The 20,599-nt window shown below is 35.0% G+C and overlaps 1 long non-coding RNA gene across 1 annotated transcript in view; it reads right to left on the bottom strand.

Moving 5' to 3' along the window:
* The window catches only part of LOC141277842 (uncharacterized), a 241,120-nt gene that overhangs the window by 12,579 nt on the left and 207,942 nt on the right, over positions 1-20,599 (bottom strand). Inside the window, exon 5 of the long non-coding RNA XR_012329702.1 lies at positions 14,818-15,045. This is a non-coding gene — a long non-coding RNA (uncharacterized lncRNA). The remainder of the gene's footprint in view (positions 1-14,817; positions 15,046-20,599) is intronic.

Here is a 20,599-nt window from a genome sequence, read left to right as displayed (position 1 = left end):
TATTTATTTTTTTTCAAAAAGAACACAAATACTTTATTAAATCAGGATAAGAGACCAGATGTCCCAACTTGTTTTACATTATTTCATTGAATTTTTGCCATTTTTTATTATTGTTATTCTTGATATACAATATTATATCAGTTTCAGGTGTACAACATAGTGATTTGATATTTTTATCATTACAAAATAATCACCACAGTAAGTCCAGTTACCATCTGTCACCATACAAAATTGCCACAATATTATTGACTTTATTGCCTACGCTGTACATTTTATCCTTGTGATATATTTATCTCATGTCTGGAAGTTTGTAACTCTTAATCTCCTTCGCCTATTTTCTCCATTCCCCCGACCCCCCTTCTCTCTGGAAACCACCAGCTTGTTCTATCTATGTGTCTGTTTCTGTTTTGTTGAAATGTGCATTTTTGTGTTTTTTTTTCTTTGAAATGTGCATTTTTAATAAGCTCTTCCCCATACTCTACTTATGCACACCAAAGTATGAGAATCAGTGTTACAGACTAGGCATGGAAATGAATGGCATGTTCAGCAATGGTGACTGTTCTGGTCTGACTGAACCCAAGTCTATAAGAGGACATACTAAACTAAAAATGTTGATTAGATTCAGAGGCTTGAAGGACTTTCAATGCAATTCTAAAGAGTTTGGAATTTTTCTGGCTATGGAAAGTAATAGAAGTGTTTTAAACAGAATAATTTAAAACTGAGGAAGAATTGACAAGACTTTGTACCTAATTGCACATGAGAGGTGTAGGAGAAGTCAAAGGTCATAGATGTATGATTCCAAGGTCATACAAAGAAGCTATTATTGAGATTCTCTTGTGCTTGGCCTATGTTCAACATTTCATTTGCCATGATTTGATTATCTTGGGGAGAATTTTGTAATTTTCTCCTTCTCTCTGTCTGTCTGTCTCTATATATTTATCTATATCTATATTATATAGAGTGAGTTATTCAAGTTCAAGACATCTGAGATCTTCACCATATTTTCTGACAAATTCTGCAACAAGATTACATTTATGTTCACTGTCTCAGCCAGCATAAAGTGTTTTTGTGAACATACATAATCAGGTGCATATTTACTTTTTTTAAGAGCATTTTTAAGCTTACAGAAAAGCCACTCACAAAGTTTAGAGAGCCTCAGATACCCATCCCAGCCCAAGCCCCACCCCTGGTCTTCTCTTAACATCATACGCTGTGTTGTTAAAACTGACGAACCAGGAGACAGGATCAAGATGGCAAAGTTGGAAGATCCTGCGTTTACTTCCCATTTGAGCACACCAAAATTATAACTACTTACAGAGCAACTATCTCTGAGAGCAACCTGAAGACTAGCAGAAAAGCTTTTCCACAGCTAAAGATATAAAGAAGGTGTCACAACAGCTGGGTAGGAGGGGGCAGAGATGAGGTCTGGTCAGGACTCACACCTACGGTCAATTATCTTTGACAAATGAGGCAAGAATATACAATGGAGAAAAGACAGTCTCTCCAGCAAGTGGTGTTGGGAAAGCTGGGCAGCCTCATGTAAATCAGTGAAATTAGAATACTTCCTCACACCATGTACAAATATAAACTCAAAATAGTTTAAAGACCTAAATATAAGACACAACACCATAAAATTCCTAGAAGAGAACATAGGCAAAACATTCTCAGACACAATCCATAGCAAAATTTTCTTAGATCAGGCAAAAGAATAAAAGAAATAAAAGCAAAAGAAATAAAAGCAAAAAATAAACTAATGGAACGTAATCAAATTTAAAAGCTTTTGCACAGCAAAGGAAACCATCAACAAAATGAAAAGACAACTTACAGAATGGGAGAAAATGTTTGCAAATAAGGAGACCAACAGGGGGTCAAATTTCAAAATATACAAACAGCTTATACAACTCACTATAAAAAAAGGAAACAACCCAATAAAAAATGGGCAGAAGACCTAAATAGACATTTCCCCAAAGAAGACACACAGATGGCCAACAGGCAAATGAAAGATGTTCAACATTGCTAATTATCAGAGAAATGCACATCAAAACCACAATGTGGTACCACTTCACACCAGTCAGAATGGCTATCATCATAAAGTCTACAAATAATAAATGCTGGAGAGGGTGTGAAGGAAAGGGATCCCTCCTATACTGTTGGTGAGAATGTATAATAAACTGGTGTGGCCACTATGGAAAACAGTATGGAGGTTCCTTAAAAAACTAAATATAGGGCTTCCCTGGTGGTGCAGTTGTTGAGAGTCCGCCTGCTGATGCAGGGGACACGGGTTCGTGCCCCGGTCCGGGAGGATCCCTCATGCCGTGGAGCGGCTGGGCCCGTGAGCCATGGCCGCTGAGCCTGCGTGTCCAGAGCCTGTGCTCCTCAACGGGAGAGGCCACAACAGTGAGAGGCCCGCATACCGCAAAAAACACCCCAAAAAACAAAAAACCTAAATATAGAGCTACCATATGATCCTGCACTGCTGGGTATATATACGAAGGAAAGGAAAACACTAATTTGAAAAAGATACATGCACCCCAATGTTCATAGCAGCACTATTTACAATAGCCAAGATATGGAAGCAACCTAAGTGTCCATCAACTGATGAACAGATAAAAAAGAAGTGGTATATATAGACAATGGAATGTTCCTCAGCCATAAAAGAATGAAATATTGTCTTTTGTGGCAATGTGGGTGGACCTAGAGAATATACTACTAAGAGAAGTCAGACAAAGACAAATACTATATATCATCACTTACATGTGGAATCTAAAAAATAATACAGATGAATCTATATACAAAACAGAAACAGACTCAAAGACATAGAAAACAAACTTACGGTTACCAGAGGTAATGGGAGGAAGGGGGGATAAATTAGGAGTATGGGATTAACAGACATAAACTACTATATATAAAATAAACAACAAGATTTTACTGTAAAACACAGGGAACAATATTCAGTAACTTGTAAAATCCTAAAATAAAAATAATCTGAATTATATATATGTGTGTCATATATATACATATACAATGTATATATGTGCATATATATATAAAACAATCACTTTGCTGTACACCTGAAACTAACACAACATTGTAAGTCAACTATACTTCAGTAAAAAAAAAGAAAGTGGCTACACTAAACAACAGATTTACTTTTATGTATGTATGTATGTATCTTTCTGTTTTATTGAGGTATAACTGACATGCAGCACTGTGTAAGTTTCAGGTGTACCACATGATTCAGTTAGATACATCATGAAATGATTACCACAATATGTTTAGTGAACATCCATCATCTCATATGGATACAAAATTAAAGAAATAGAAAACAAATTTCTTTGTGATGAGAACTCTTAGGATTTACTGTCCTAAAAATTTCCCTGTATGACACACAGCAGTGTTAGTTATATGCATCATGTTGTACATCACATCCCTAGTACTTATTTATCTTATAACTTGAAGTTTGTACTTTTGATTGCCTTCATTTAATTTCTCCTTCTCAACCCCCCACATCTGGTAACCATAAATCTGATCTCTTTTTCTATGAGTTTGTTTTTGAAGTACAATTGACCTACAAAACTATGTTAATTTCTGTTACAAAACATAGTATTTTTTTGTATCCAAAATATATATATTTTTAAAAATTCCCAAATCTCAACAGTAATAAAACAAATAAACCAAATTTTTTAAATGGCAAAACATAAGAACAGACATTTCACCAAAGAAGATATATCGCTGGCAAATAAGCTCATGAAAAGATGCTCAACATAACCAGCCATTAGCTATTTGGGAAATGCAAATTAAAATCACAATGACATACAACCTCACACCTATCAGAATAGCTTAAATGTTTTAAAATGTCAATTCCAGTCTGGCAAGAACACAGGGTAACTGGAACTCTAATACATTGTTTTTTTTTCTAGTTTATTTTTTCTATTTATTTTTTTTAACATCTTTATTGGAGTACAATTGCTTTACAATGGTGTGTTAGTTTCTGCTGTATAACAAAGTGAATCAGCTATACATATACATATATCCCCATAACTCCTCTCTCTTGCGTCTCCCTCCCACCCTCCCTATCCCACCCCTCCAAGTGGTCACAAAGCACTGAGCTGATCTCCCTGTGCTATGCAGCTGCTTCTCACTAGCTATCTATTTTACATTTGGTAGTGTATATATGTCCATGTCACTCTCTCACTTCGTCCCAGCTTACCCTTCCCCCTCCCCATGTCCTCAAATAGATTCGCTACATCTGCACCTTTATTCCTGTCCTGCCCCTAGGTTCTTCAGAACCATTTTTTTTTTAAGATCCCATACATATGTGTTAGCATATGGTATTCATTTTTCTCTTTCTGACTTACTTCACTCTGTATGACAGTCTCCAGGTCCACCCACCTCACTATAAATAACTCAATTTCGTTTATTTTTATGGCTGAGTAATATTCCTTTGTATATATGTGCCATGTCTTCTTTATCCATTCATCTGTCAATGGACACTAGGCTGCTTCCATGTCCTGCCTATTGTAAATAGAGCTGCAATGAACATTGTGGTACATGACTTTTTGAATTACGGTTTTCTCAGGGTATATGCCCAGTAGTGGGAGTGCTAGGTCCTATGGTAGTTCTATTTTTAGTTTTTTAAGGAACCTCCATAGTGTTCTCCATAATGGCTGTATCAGTTTACATTCTCACCAACAGTGCAGAACACCCTCTCCAGCATTTATTGTTTGTAGATTTTTTGATGATGGCCATTTTGACTGGTGTGAGGTGATACCTCATTGTAGTTTTGATTTGCATTTCTCTTATGATTAGTGATGTTGAGCATCCTTGCATGTGTTTGTTGGGAATCTGTATACCTTCTTTGGAGAAATGTCTATTCAGGTCTTCTGCCCATTTTTGGATTGGGTTGTTTGTTTTTTTGATATTGAGCTGCATGAGCTGCTTGTACATTTTGGAGATTAATTCTTTGTCAGTTGCTTAGTTTGCAAATATTTTCTCCCATTCTGAGGGTTGTCTTTTCTTCTTGTTTATGCTTTCCTTTGCTGTGCAAAAGCTTTTAAGTTTCATTAGGTCCGTTTGTTTATTTTTGTTTTTATTTCCATTTCTCTAGGAGGTGGGTTAAAAAGGATCTTGCTGTGATTTATGTCATAGAGTGTTCTGCCTATGTTTTCCTCTAAGAGCTTTATAGTGTCTGGCCTTACTTTTAGGTCTTTAATCCATTTTGAGTTTATTTTTGTGTATGGTGTTAGGGAGTGTTCTAATTTCATTCTTTTACATGTAGCTGTCCAGTTTTCCCAGAACCACTTATTGAAGAGGCTGTCTTTTCTCCATTGTATATTCTTGCCTCCTTTATCAAAAATAAGGTGACCATATGTGCATGGAAAACATAGTATTTTGATATTTCTATACATTTCAAAATGATCACCACAATAAGTCTAATACGATACGTCACAAAAGAAAAATATTACATATTTATTGACTACATTCCCCACACTGTACATTTCATACCAGTGACTCATTTATTTTGCAATGGGAAGTTTGTATCTGTTAATCTCCATCACCCATTTCTTTTCTCCTTGCACTCCCCTCCCCTTTGGCAACAACTTGTTTGTTCTCTGTATCTATCACTCTGTTTCTGTTTTGTTATGTTTGTTCATTTGTTTTTTAGATTACACATATAATGAAATCATACAGTATTTTTCTTTCTTTGTTTGACTTATTTCACTTAGCATAATATCCTCTAGGTTCATCCATGTTGTTCCAAATGGCAAGGTTTCATTATTTTTTATGACTAAGTTTTCATTGTCTATGTATACCACATTTTCTCTATCCATTTATTTATTTGATAGGCACTTGGGTTGCTTCCATATCTTGGCTATTGTAAATAATGCTGCAGTGAAATAGGGGTGCATATCTCTTTTCTAATTAGTGCTTTTATTTTCTTTGGATAAATACCCAGGAGTGGAATTGCTGGATCATATGGTGGTTTTATTTTTAATTTTTTGAGGAATTTCCATATTGTTTTCCAGACTGGCTGCACCAATTTACATTTCTATTTATTATTATTATTATTTTGGTGGAGCTGAGCAGCATGTGGGATCTTAGTTTCCAGATCAGGAATCGAACCCACGCCCCCTGCGGTGGAAGCAGAGTCTTAACCACTGGACCGCCACAGGGTTCCCTTTTTTCCACAACCTTGCCAACACTTGTTATTTGCTATCTTTTTGGTAGCTGCCATTCTGATAAGTATGAGGTGATATCTCATTGTGGTTTTGATTTGCATTTCCATGATGTTTAGTGATGTTGAGCATCTTTTCATGTGCCTGTTGGCATGAAACAACAGATTTTCAATGTAGATGAAACAGTGTTCTATTAGAAGGAGATGCTATCTAGGACTTTCATAACTAGAGAGGACAGGTCAATGCCTGGCTTCAAAGTTTCAAAGGACAGGCTGACTCTGTCCTTTTTTTTAGGGGTTAATGGAGCTGGTGAGTTTAAGTTGAAGCCAATGCTCACTCACCATTCCCCAAATCCTAGGCCCCTTAAGAATTATGCTAAGTCTACTGTGCCTGTGCTCTGTAAACGGAACAACAAAGCCTGGATGACAGCACATCTATTCACAACATGGTTTACTGAATATTTTAAGCCTACTGTTGAGAACTGCTTCTCAGAAAAAAAGAATCCTTTCAAAACATTACTGCTCAATGACAATGCACCTGGTTACTCAATAGCACTGATGGAGATGTACAATGAAATTAACGTTTTTTTCATGCCTGCTAAAACAGCATCCACACTACAGCTCATGGATCAAGGATTAATTTTGACTTTCAAGTCTTACTATTGGAGAAGGGCCATAACTGGCACAGACTGATTTCTCTGATGGATCTGGGCAATGTAAATTTAAAACCTTCTGTAAAGGATTGACCATTTTGCATATTATTAAGAACATTCATAATTTATGGGAAGAGGTCAAAATATCAACATTAACAGGAATTTGGAAGAAGTTGATTCTAACCCTCATGGATGACTTTGAAGGGTTCAAGACTTCACTGGAGGAAGTAATGCAGATGTGGCAGAAATAGCAAGAGAAGTGGAATTAGAACTGGAGTTTGAAGATGTGACTGAATTACTGCAATCTCATAATAAAACTTAAACAGATGAGGGGTTGCTGCTTATGGATGAGGAAAGAAAGTGGTTTCTTTTTTTTCTTTTTTTCTTTTTTCTTTTTTTTTTTTTTTTGCAGTACGCAGGCCCCTCACTGCTGTGGCCTCTCCCGCTGCGGAGCACAGGCTCCGGACGCGCAGGCTCAGCGGCCATGGCTCACGGGCCCAGCCGCTCCTCGGCATGTGGGACCTTCCCAGACCGGGGCACGAACCCGTGTCCCCTGCATCGGCAGGTAGACTCCCAACCACTGCGCCACCAGGGAAGCCCAGAAAGTGGTTTCTTGAGAAAGAATCTACGTCTGGTGAAGATGCTGTGATGATTGTTGAAATGATAACAAATGATTTAGAATATTACATAAATTAACTTAGTTGATAAAGCAGAGGTAGGGTTTGAGAGATTGACTCCAATGTTGAAAGAAGTTCTACTGTGAGTAAAATGCTGTCAAACAGCACTGCCTACTGCCGATAAACTGTTCATGAGAGGAAGGGTCAACTGATGCAGCAAACTTCATTGTTGTCTTATTTTAAGAAACTGCCATGGCCACCCCAATCTTCAGCAGCACCCTGCTCAGTCAGCAGCCATGAACATAGAAGGAAGACCCTCTGCCAGCAAAAAGATTATGACTCAAGGCTCAGATTATGGTTAGCATTTTTTTTTAGCAATAAAGTAGTTTTAAATTAAGATAGGTCCATTTTTTAGACATAATGCTATTGCACACTTAATAGACTATAGTATAGTGTGCACATAACTCATATGCACTGGGAAACCAAAAATGTTCATGTGATTTGCTTCTATTTTGATATTTGCTTTATCGCAGTGATCTAGAATTGAACTCACAATATCTCTGAGGCATGTCTGTATAGAGATTAACTGATATAACATACGTAAACCTCCAAGCAAGTACCTGTGCTTGTGAACTACTACACTAATTCTGCTAATGACAAAAATGGTAACAGAGTTTATCAGAGAAAACCTGTTAAATCTGCTTTAAAAAATTTCTCTCTAAACTCAGAGCTGGAAGAAGTCTACAGAAAATTGAATAAAAATTATTAGACTCATGTCTGCAAATCCAGTAGAAAAGCTGCCACAGTTATGCGGTTTGTTCACTGTAATTTAGTCGTCATGTGGCCCATTTTACCTGTATGTTAAATAAATGCCATTTGAGACCTGAGCAAGTTTTTGTATTTAGCTTACTAAAGCGGGAACCTAGCCCAGCTGGCATTCTGGGACTCCTTCCATCTTTGGTTTGACTTGATGATTCAGTGAAGTACTTGCTGTTCTTGCATCAGAAGTAGCAGTGTTAATTCCTTTTTGCCAAATACTTTCACATAGCTCAGGCTGAGATCCCTGGATGATTGCTTATTGCACAGTCACTGAAGCAGCTGGTGGAAAAGTCCATGTTGATCCCTTTGAGGCCTATGCCTTTGGAAAACATTCTGAGTTGTTCTACATTTCAGAGGAGCAAGTGACATGGTACAAAAGTACCAAGGATTCTCCTTTTAGTCTTCACTGGCTGGTAGGAACTCCATGGATAGTTCTTTGGCATCCTAAACTTAGGTTGATCATATAATTTTTCATCCAGGGAACATTCTTTTGAGAATGAAAGGGAGGCATAGTTAATAATTAAGTTGGGACAATAGATGTAAATTGGGACTGTCCTGAGTAAATTGGGCTGTATAGTCATCCTACTAGACTCTACAGTCTCTGATCCTGTTATTCTTTTTTAGTTCAGTTCCCAAACCTGAATAGCCCCATTTCTCTGCCTTCTGTGTACTGTGGACGAATGTCCCAGGACATCCTATAACTAATTTTGTTTTCCTCCTACAGTATTACTATTCCTACTGCAAAAAAAATGTTACTATTTCTCCTTGGTTCTCATCAGTTAGTCCTAAACTTGTCTCATGTCAAAGACAATGCTGTGGACATCTTCCAAAGCCATCCTAATCATTTATTCATTCCACAAGTATTTACTGAGTGCCTATTTTGAAGCAGGAGCTGTTCTATGTGCAGGGAAACAAGAACACATATGACATAATGTGCCTGCCTAATGGAGCTTATATTCTACTGGACAGACACAATACATAATAAATTAAAAGATACATATTTTAGATAGTGAAAGTTACAGTGAAAAAAAGATAGAATAGGGATGGTGCCTGGGTGAAAGGAGATCACTTTAGACAGACTGTACTCTGAAGACCTCTGAGACCTGAAAGATAAGGAGCCAGATATATGGATGTAGTTATCTAGAGGGAAGAGTATTGTAGGAAGGACAAACAGTAAGTGTAAACACATTCAAGTAGGAATGATCTTAATGGCTACAGAAAGTATATGAAGTATAAGCATATAAAGTACAAGAAAAAAAGAAAGTATATAAAGTATAAGGAGTGTGTCAATGTGAAGAGAAAGAGTGGAAGAGTGCTGAGGGGTTAGATCATTTATGGCTAGGTAGGCAGGCCATGATACAGAATCTGAGGTTTTAATTCTAATTGTAGTGGAAAGCTTGGAAGCAGTTTTAAGCATGTGAGCAGAATAATCTGACTTATATTCTTTAAAAGATCACTCTGGTTTATCAGAAGAGATTACATTGTAAGGGATAAGAGTTCAGGGCGATCAGGTAAATTACTATTGTAATAAACCCAGTAACAGAGGTTGGAGGTTTGAACTAGGGTGGTAGTAGTGAAGATGGTAACAAATGGCTAAATGCAGGAGTATTTTGGATGTAATGCTTATAGGAATTGCTACAAGTGATGAGGAAAGGAAGAAAAAATGGTTCCTATATTTATAGTTTGGGTGAATGGGGTGCCAGTTAACTAAGATGGAGAAAGTGTGTGTGTGTGTGTGTGTGTGTGTGTGTGTGTGCGCGCATGTGTGCGTGCACATGGGCGCATGCTAGAGGGAATTTCAGGCCCATGGTATTTCCCCTTCTTAGTTCTAGAGTTTCACACTATGAATCATTGAACAGAAAGAAAGAAGGAACCTGGACCACTGATGGCATTTTGGAGCTTGATTCACAGCTCTCATGACTGAAACTGTTTCTAGCTGATGCATGTGCTTTCAAGATCATTTGCCAACTGACCCACTCCAGCACTTCCGTAAACTAGCCAATTTTTATTCTTCTATGTGGCATCTTTAGTGCAGGCAAAAACACAAGTCTTTGGTTCTCTAAAGATTTTAGGTATGCTTCTGCTCCTGAGCCTTGGCACATGCCATTGTTGCTAGCCTCTCTGTCTCCATCACTAGATGGAGAGATCATGAGGGCAGGTATGCCTCTGAGTCTTCTGCAAGTCAATAAAGTCCAGAGCATAATGCCTTGCATACAGAAGGCACTCAGTGCTTGTCAAATGACGTTTAATTCTCCTCTGGTGAGCTTATTAAGTCCCTCCTCTTTCCATTCAATAGTTCTTAATTACTTTAAAACCTGGCTTAAAACGAATTTTTTCCATGATGAATCCCACCTGATTATGACCATGCCTCCACTTGGCCTTTTCGTGGTAGTTATATAACTCTGGTTAATGAAAGTGTCCATCTAAGTCTTCTTGATGAACGTCCTAGTTTTCTAATACATATTAAAATGCTCTGTGGAGAGGAATCCTGTACCCTACACTCATTTTTTGACTATTCCCATACAAAACCTGGTATAATGTTCTGTTATACCATAAGAGCTTAATAAATATTGTTGGCTAAACCTTGGAAATTCACTTGGGCCAATCTTCTCCCTGATGTTATAATTTCCACCCAAAGGAACAGCTTCCTGTAAGAAGAATCAATTAGTCAGATAACCATATTTTAAATTTCCAAACAAATAGCTCAACAAAAATGACAATCTGTGATTTGGAAATAAAGAAGTAGTTTCAGTCTAAGTGCCATATCTATGGTATTATTGTTGGTTATAATGAGGTAAATTATCTGTATACTCTATGTAAATATTTATTATTTTCTTGTTATTTTAGCTTTACAATTCCCCAGGATATATCACCTACACTGATGACACCTATATTAATTGGGATGTTTATTTTTTGCATGGAGACTAAAATAATTACATAGAGTCATGTGTTTGATATTCAGGCGTAAAAGAATTTACAAACTAGTGGACAACTGAGAACAAGCTGAGAAAGCACAAATCATTCACTTTGTTCACTGTGGGCACAATTACACTATGATCTGCAATACTCTTTTCATATACAATTGATCATTAACTTATTTTAACTTTCTGAAGTTGCTTGAACTAAGGGTAGCTACAGATTTCAGTACATTACAATATGTATCTAATTCACTAGTTTGGACATTTTTGAATGAAAAAGATGTAGTATAATGCAGAATAAAGGAAATTGAGGGAACAAAGCATAATCTCCACTTAACAAAAATCTAAAGGTTAAATAGATGAGAACTGAAGATTTGAATTCGTTTCCCAGAACAGTGCTTTATTACCAAAATAAACTTGAGACCACCACTTAACTGCAAAGAAAAATCAACAAAGACATTAGATAGTCATTAATCATCCTAAATAAACAGTACTTTTTAAGTGTCTGATTGACACTGTTGGCACAGATTCTTTCCTTAGAAATATGCCTCAGATTTCTATCATAGACCTACTTTACTTAATTCAATGCCTGACTACTCTAGGATTTAATATGAGAACAGAAATTGGTAGAAAAATTTTTCAAAGTTTGTTTTAACAAATTATGTCTGTCTTAGTCTCTTGGTATAGATTTCCATGGTAAATATAAGGCCATGCTGTTTACTTCGCCACAGAATCGAAACTTTATATTTTTTACATGCAATTTCTAACGAATGATATGGGTTTACTAGCACTCTCTCATAAATCTATAGCAATCATGCCTTTTATAGCATTTTTCTTGTATCTATAATATTTTCATGTTTACTAATGTTTCATAGGATACTATACAGACTTACCAAAAAAAAGATAATTCTTAAAATTTCACCTTTTTCTAAGATATATAATCTTTTTAATTTATAGGAGTAAAGCAACATCCAATTATAGCATGCCAGACACTGTCTACTGTTTTTTTTTTTTAACATCTTTATTGGAGTATAATTGCTTTACGATGGTGTGTTAGTTTGTGCTTTATAACAAAATGAATCAGCTATACCTATACATATATCCCCATATCTTCTTATTCATCTAATTTCCCATTAGAAGGCACAATAAATATTGTCTGTGCAACAATTTGTAATTGCAATATGTTGACCTGAAAAACTGATCATCATTGCCATAAGTGACAAGAATTTGTATACTCTATTAAGATATCATCCATTGGCAATTTATGTCTTGAAAGCCTCAGTTTATTCAATTTAATGAACATTTACTGAATGCTAAATACGTATTTAGTGTTGGTTAAAGTTAAATGAGACATTTACCCTGTCTTAAGGATCCTACAATCTAGCCAATAAAACATAAATCTCCACATATGTGTTTACCAGCCTTGGAATTCATAAACCTTTGGCATGAAATATTAAGATGTGATCTAAAGTCAAAAGGGTATTGAGATCTAATATTGGCTTAGCCACCTATTTTTGTCCAAGGAGTAACCCTCAGTTTTTTCTATGTGATAAAAATAAAATTTGTTTTCAAAAACCTTAAAAAGCTAATTAAGATGTACACGTTTTTTTAAAATTTATTTCTTCTTGAAGTAACATTAGTTTATTACATTATATTTCATGTGTACAACATTCTATTTCAACTTCTGTACACACTACAGTGTATTCACCACCCAAAATTTAGTTTCCATCTATCCCCTTTTGCACCCTCACCCTTTACCCTCTGGTAGCTACTACTCTGTTCTAATGTATGAGTCTCATTTGTTCTCAATGTATTGAATATATAAGGATAGGGTTCAATATCAAATAACAAGTACTGAGCTCACTGAAAAAAAGATGTTATTGATAAACAAATTATTCATATCATCATGTATGCAAGTCATTGTTATATGCCTTATTTTACTATTTTAATATATACAAGTTAAGTAATAGATGTAATAATATGCAAATTACTGCTATCCACAATAGAAGGGTAAAACACTGTCTAGCATTTAGCAGAAATTATTTTCATTGAATTAAGGTCGTAGGGAAAACCTCACTAAAATGTTGACAAATGCTTTAAGCTTCTAAAAAAAGTAGAAACAAATAATTGGGCTGCCATTATTTATGTAAATGAGATATGATAGGAAGGCACAGGGGATGAAAAACAACAGGAAATGCAACTTTATCAATCAAAATATCCATGATATATTCTTTTTAACGCATAACATGGGCTTTTATTATATGAATAAAATTGAGTGCAAATTTTGTAGCTATTCAGTAAAAATAAGTGGCTGCCATTGCAACATATGCATTGCATAGCACATGTGTTACTTCTCAATTAAAAGTGCCATGAAATGCTTACAAGCGCTTACAATGTTTTAAGGGGACACATGTTTGAAAGAAATGACCATTTTAACAATTACTTGTTGTTGTCATGTCACGCAAATGTCTTTTTCCTTAACTTTATTTCAAATCCCATAGTTGAATTTGTTGATGGAAAACAAGAAGCAAGAGGTTCTGCTTGTGGAAATAGAAAGGAGTGTACATGAGGGGCAGGGTGTGTTTTGCTTGGCAGTTCTTGGGCTACAATTTTGTTTTTGTTTTTAGTGCTGGAGGGCAGCAAATTGGCAGGTGTAAATAAGGCTCTAGCTAGCTTCATACTGTATTTACAGTCAGTTATTATGGATTAAAATGTCTGTGATGTATAGGGAATTAGCACTCAACTTCTATTAAGACTGGAAGCTTAATGTCTAATTTCAAACATTCTCTGAATATACTTCTTCTGTCTAATCTTGCATTAATTTCCACCAACTTTTTATAAAGTGTACACAAATGGACTATTAGGAATCCTTCTGTTTGTGTCTTATTATGTACTTGCATTAAAGTTTGAAATTTTGAATATAAATTTTTGTATCTAAATTTTTAATGTAGCATGTAATTTGCCATAACCAAAAACTGGTAGGTAAGGAATATTACTCTACAACTGAATTGAGAAAGAGAGAGAGAGATTGACTTAGAGAGAGATTTAGAGACAGAGATTCCTCAATTCAAAAGATTACTTTTTATGGTATCCATACAGCATATTGTTATAGCTTTGTTAATTTTTGAAAATAGCAAATAGCTATTTGCCTATCTACTTTGATGTAAAACAGAATCATTTTATAACATAGTTTGCACTTTACTAGGATTTGCATTTACCACATGTTAAATCATGTCCCAGAAACACAGCAACCACTAGCAGATAGAGCCTAATGTCACATGATTATACAAAACACAAAGGTTATAATGTTTGTGCAGATAATTGCTTTTTTAATAAGGAATTTCCATTTTAAGGAAAGTAGAATAGCTTTATAAGAAATTTAGATCGGGCCACATTTCTACAACACACTGATCTGTAGCAACTTTTTTGAAAGCTCCTGGCAACATGAACTTCCCATGTCTCTATATTTGCTCTGTGCATGGAGACAAAGAGCCAAGATCATCTTGATTTCGAGGAGGAACAGTGGAAAAAGATGATAAGAGAGTGGTATGAAATAAATAATAAATAAATAAGTGACTGTTGAATAAAACAATTAGTTTTGCCCCAGGCTTCTGCAATAGCTTATGAATTCTTACCGGCATTAGTTTACAGCTGGAACTTCAGGATATAATAGGAGATTGAATCTTATACAGGCAATGAAACAGATGATCAAATTCACAGGGGATTGTGTCGGGCTTTTTCCAGTACTAAAGAAACATATTAATCCTTGTCACTGTTTTCAGAAACGCTGTGACAGAAATAAACCTGTACTGTAACTTGGCCCTTTTAATGAGCTTCTGGAGTGTGGGCTTTCCACTCAGCACCTGAAAAACACAACAAAACACCTTTTATATTAAAGATGTGAGGTTTGCTGCTGGCTAAATTTGTACACATAAGTCTATAAACCAGCGCTCAGCCAGCTGGGAAGCAAGAAAGCAAATTCAGATTCTGCCATGAACTTCACAGACCAATTATCTACTTGGAATCATGGGAGTTTAACAAACAAATACCAGCCCCTGCTGAGCCTTTTCAGGCCAGCAGCTTATTGGTGATTCAGTTGCATCCAAGGCTTTTAGACTGATCAATTCTTAATCACAAAGCACAAAAATTATTCTCAGACTCATGTCAGTTTCTTTGGACACGTTTGTTAACAATCTGCTTCAAATCATTTTTTTAAAAGAAACGGCAGACACTGTTTTTATTGACTCCCCACTTGTAAAATGTTTATAGCTTGTTAATTTATATTTACCCCTTTACTTTTGCCTGCAAATCAACATCACTTAGCACAGTTTGGTTACACTTTGTCCAAAGGAAATTACAGAAGCCTGCTATGGGGCTAAAATGAAGGAAAGCTGCGGAAAATCAATATACTGCTGATTAAACAGATCGTAGCAAATTCACGGCTCTATGCTACAGCATGGAGACATCAGTGTGATGCCTATCTAGCAGTTAATGTGCTTTCAGTCAGGTGAAGAAAATTTCAGAATAAGGCAAAATCACCCAGAAAAAGAAGAACTACCTTACACAAGAATGTATGTGCTTACATGAAACCTACATTTTGTGTAAGGTAGTAGTTCACTTAGGGAATAAGGGTGTGTTTGTTTTACAAAATAAAGCAGTTTAGTGTCTTTAGTATGACATTTACCCTTTGTATTATGAAAGGAACTAATGGCATTGCAAGATACCACCTATTTTCTGCCACAAGTCGAGTTTGCTTGTTTCATTTTATGGATGTCTTTTTAGGTTCATCAACATTTTCTTCTATAATTTCCATTTGGCAATAATCATAATGACTGAAAGGTACATTATTTGTAGAGGAGGTCCAAAAGTAATAATGATATCCAATGATATGTCTGAAGCAATTCAGAAAGGATAACGTAATTTCCAATTTTAGAGTAGAAGAATGTACATGAAATAAACTACTTATAAAAAATGCAGTTTTTACATATTTTTTAAGTAGTGGGAATGGAGAATATGAACACCGCACAGTTATAAAGAACAACATTTGTTTGTAAATCATAGATAAAAGCAGCATTTGGGTTACAGGGAAGATTTGAGATATCGCAACTAAAGCAAATGTACTCTGAGTTAAAGCATAAACTTTCATTTCCATGCTACCCAGTTTGTGGAATTCTGCAAACCGAATACTTTGAGGACTGTAGGAAAATACATATCCTTAAGACTTGTTAAGAAGTGGTAACTCCTTTAATCCAACTTGAAGAACTGCACTGCACTGTATTGCATGTGAATTAAGGAAATGAGAAGCAAACAAAAGTTTAAATACAATCTTTCTGGAAAAGCGTAATTAGAAGAAATTTTGTTTCAACCTTTTGTTAAGCTTTTTATTTGACATACACATTTATCTATTTAGATTACTGTAATGCTATACCAAGAATCTTTGTTTTTTTAACTTGATACACCAGGGTAAAGTTTGAGGCTCTACTCACCATTGTTCACTCAGGATAACTATAGCTTTGATATGTTATAGTATTCTGGCAGATAAATTTCAATAGCAAATCCTTATACTAGAAAATATACTTGAGAAAATTATGTTCTATACACAAAAGCCAACTTAAGTTTCAATCTCTGTTGTTTTTAATTCTCTCTTTTTCAAAATATCAAAGTCTTCCAAATGGTAACATGGTTAAGTTCTTTGCCAAATTCCATGTGTTAAAATGAAGGTGTTTTTGAGTCATCAAAGCTTATAAAAAGACCTTTAACAAGTAAACAGCTTTCCTCTTTTTTAAAAAACTGGAAGATGTGGTATAAGAAAACACATTCATGGACACCATATGTGAACCAAGTTTCATCCCAAGATTTTGAGATTTTTGAGAATTCCTAGAAAATGACGGATTTAAATTCATACTGAATTTTACTGAAGAGGCTCACTCATTAACACTATTTTCATACTGATATATATATACACTTATATGTATGTATAAAACTCAAGGTGTTATGCTTTGATCATTCTGTCTAAAAAATCTCTGATAATCTTGTTTAGGAAAAAAAAGGTCTTCAATAGTTCAGGAATATGAAAAATAGTCATTACTTCAATATCTCTAATTTAGTGTAAATATTAACTTCCCTTTCTTGTACTGTGGTAAACTATCAACTTTTTTCCTATGTAAAGTTCAAAAAAATGAGGTCATTTCTAGTTAATTAAATATGATTTTGTGACATTTTGAGAGCAAAGCAGTGGATATTAATGGAAAGAACAAGTATAGTAGAAAACATAGAAAAATACCTGTATTTGAAATACTTATCGGTTTGCCAAGTTAATTTGCTCCCAAGTAAGTATCTTAAAATGTTTCTTTTCTTTGTAGCATTGAACGAAAACTAAACTGAAGTGAAAAATTAGAATATAAGGAGATAATGGAAGAAGACTGAATAACACAAATATAAACTTCTGAACAAAAATTATTTTGTAAGTCTCACAACTTATGTAGACATTTTCACATTTTCATAGTTCCAGTAAGTTAACAATGGCTGTTTGTAAACATGCTTTATTTAAAATCCATATACCGTATGAATCTGAGAGTTGGCAGGGATGTGAATACCCTTTGGTAGAAACACAATTTTTCTTATTAATACATGGTAATTTATCACCATTAAGTATATGATCCCTCTGGGAAAAAATGGATGCACATTGCTCTCTAGACTATAATTTTAATGTTCATGATATTAATCTTTAATTAAATTACAGTTATTTTAGAAATGTATATCCTTAATTAAATTATACCATGCACATAAAGAAGAAACAACTATGGTATGATTAAAACATATTTAAAATGTACTACTGAATTTTGAATGCTGTCTGTCATCTGCGAAGTATGACTAGGCTTCAGAAATGACTAGAAAGTCAACTGAAAAATTGCCAAGTAAAACTGTTTGGTTCTTTACAGAACTGTGCATTAAAATTTTGGACAGTTTCTCTATTAAATCTAAATATACTTAGTATATACAGTATTACATTTCTAAATTAATTGCCATACTCCCATTTGTTAAAGAATTTCACTCCATGTGAAAAGCAAAGTCTCACTAGATGTGAATTTTACACTGTGCTAGATCAATCCCAATACCAGTAAATGGATATTATTAAACAGCATGGGGTAGTGCAAACTGGGAAAGAAAACTTGTAGTGTGCTGCCTTTGAGCAGACCTGGCTTGCATGCTGTGACAGGGCAATTGTCGACATGCTTTTTCATGCCAATCTGCAGCTTTTTCAACTCTAGATGCTATGGCAACCAGGGTTTAACAGACTAAGCAGCTAACAAGCTTCCCTGATGGAATTGTCTGGTTGTGTGATTGCCTTGTCTTAGGGAAAATATAAAATAGAATGAAGACGCTTGTGGACATTTGTCAAACTGATTATAATTTGGACAGTTGAATCATAATTGTCTGTTGTGTGCCGTACAGTAGTGACATATGCTATTTTCCACATTCCTTGCAGTGCATACTATTGCATTCCTGCATAGGCTACGTTTCCCTTGGGAACAATGGGTCCTGGTTGCTGTGGGTTTGGTGCAACATGGCAGTCCACATCTCACACCAGATCATCTGGGAAAGAAAAGAACAGTGAACAGTTCTAATTTTTTCCTCTTTGAAAAGGTTTGTGTTTGACTTGAACTATATTTGTGTGAAATATAATGAACATAAGTTGATGTGAAAAGATACTTCTCTTTTATAAAATGTTCATGTTCATAGGGTAAGTTGTAGATCAAAATATGCAGGTGAATTAATTTGTTATTTATGACTGGGCATAATTTTAGTTCTTTGGGAATATTGATTTTTTAAATTTGCAACCACTTAAACATGTATTTGTGTCACCAATCATATGCATAATTTAAAACACTGAGAAAATCATCAAGCTTCTCTGATGGAATGGTCTTGTTTTAATACTGCCTTGTCCTATTGAAAATGAATAGAAGATATTCTCCTTATTGTTTTCAATGATTAAAAGCCTACTAATAAAATTTCTATCTCTTTAAACAGTCAAAGGCATTGTATTTTCAAGATCATCTGATACCAAATCTCTGCGTTTTCTTGACGGGGGTACATCTTTTCAAAAATTAAAATGATTAGCGTGAACATTTCAGATAAAATGTGAATTATCATAAAACAAAATCTAGGTTTCAAGTTCATAGATAGACATCTTAAATAAAATGAACTATTTTTCTAGACAACCTCACTGATTATTTTATAGAATATTGTGAAATAGATTATTTTGTACTTTAAAAATATCAATGTTATGTCTTTAGGATAAACACTGGATGAAATTTTCAGTAGGCACTGAACTAGTTGAGGTTTGTTAAATATAAGTTGATAAGAAGATTTTGGTGAGTCTACAGAAAGGTGCAAATGATTATGATAACACATTCATTTCGGCCATATCTCATCAACCACAGAGTTCTACTGTATTTCTGTTTTGCTTTTTTTAATTTAAATTTTGAAATACTTCAAACTGATGCTGTGGTTTCAGACACCAAGGACTTCAGAAAAAGTGTGGTTCCTCCCTCCTCTTCATTTCAGTAGAATGGGCAGCAATCCAAGTTGCCTCTTAAAAAAACTTGAAAGTCACATACGATGACTTATGTCTAGGTGGTGCAATTCCTAGAATGGGTCCATTTCTTGTCTGAGACACTGATTATTTTTCTTAAACAGAAAGATCTCAGAGTGAGAACACCTCCTTCTGTGATAAGCAGTGCACACAAGAAGGACGAGAAATGAAATTGGGAACATTTTGCTCTCTTCATAAAGAACCTACTCCAGACTAACATGTAAAAAATATTTTTTGCAGAGTTATAGTGTACTAAAATTAATAAGGTAAGAATTACTTCCATAAAAGCTTTATTTTATATGAGCAGTAATTATTTTTCACAAAATAGCTTTTATTCATTGGGCTACCAGGTCTTCCCCTTAATTTTATCTTAGTTTTGAAATTAGCCTCCTTTGTTAGTCACCTCTGTGCCTGTCACTTTCCTGTTGTCAGCTACTGTTGCACTAGAGAGACCTCTGTTCCACTTATTTTCCTGAAGAATATAACTTCTTTTCTATCCAACAGGGAGCTTACTTGAGTCACAGGCTAAATAAATATCATTTGAATTAAGAAAAATCATATATTTTCAGTAGAATGGATAAGAATTTTGACTCTACTTTTTCTTTCCTTTTGAATATCAAAGATTCTGATTTCATTTTATTTTTTTTCTTTTCGTTTTTTTTTTTGGTTGACCCGCGCGGCTTGCGGGATCTTAGTTCCTCGACCAGAGATTGAACCTGCGCCCCTGGCAGTGGAAGCATGGAGTCCTAACCAGTGGACTGCCAGGGAATTCCCTTGAGTTTACTTTTGAATTCATTGAAACTTCTTTTTATTCAATAGAT

The sequence above is a fragment of the Tursiops truncatus genome, chromosome 2 (genome assembly GCF_011762595.2).
Source record: "Tursiops truncatus isolate mTurTru1 chromosome 2, mTurTru1.mat.Y, whole genome shotgun sequence".
NCBI lineage: Eukaryota > Metazoa > Chordata > Mammalia > Artiodactyla > Delphinidae > Tursiops > Tursiops truncatus.
Note: the sequence above shows the minus strand (reverse complement) of the source record. Positions and strands in the feature narration are given on the sequence as shown.